This window comes from Galeopterus variegatus, unplaced genomic scaffold (genome assembly GCF_000696425.1).
Source record: "Galeopterus variegatus unplaced genomic scaffold, G_variegatus-3.0.2 Scaffold39356, whole genome shotgun sequence".
NCBI classification, from domain to species: Eukaryota; Metazoa; Chordata; class Mammalia; order Dermoptera; family Cynocephalidae; genus Galeopterus; species Galeopterus variegatus.
The window spans coordinates 1-258 of NW_007765467.1; positions in this window are offsets into that span (position 1 = coordinate 1).

The window sequence follows — 258 nt, forward strand, 5'->3', positions numbered from 1 at the left end:
TCCTGTTATCTAGCTATTTAGAAATATACAATATAATATTATTAGCTCTAGTAAGCCTAGATCACCAGAACTTATTTTTTCCAAACTACCTATAATTGTGAACTTCTTAATCTACCTCGTCCCCTCCACCACCCCCATTCTTCCAATCCAGGCTTCTGGTAGCTATTATTCCACTCTCTACTTGCATGTGAAAGACTTTTTTTTTTTCTTTTTTCTTTTTTAGATTCCATATATGAGTGTTCATGTGGCATTAGTCTT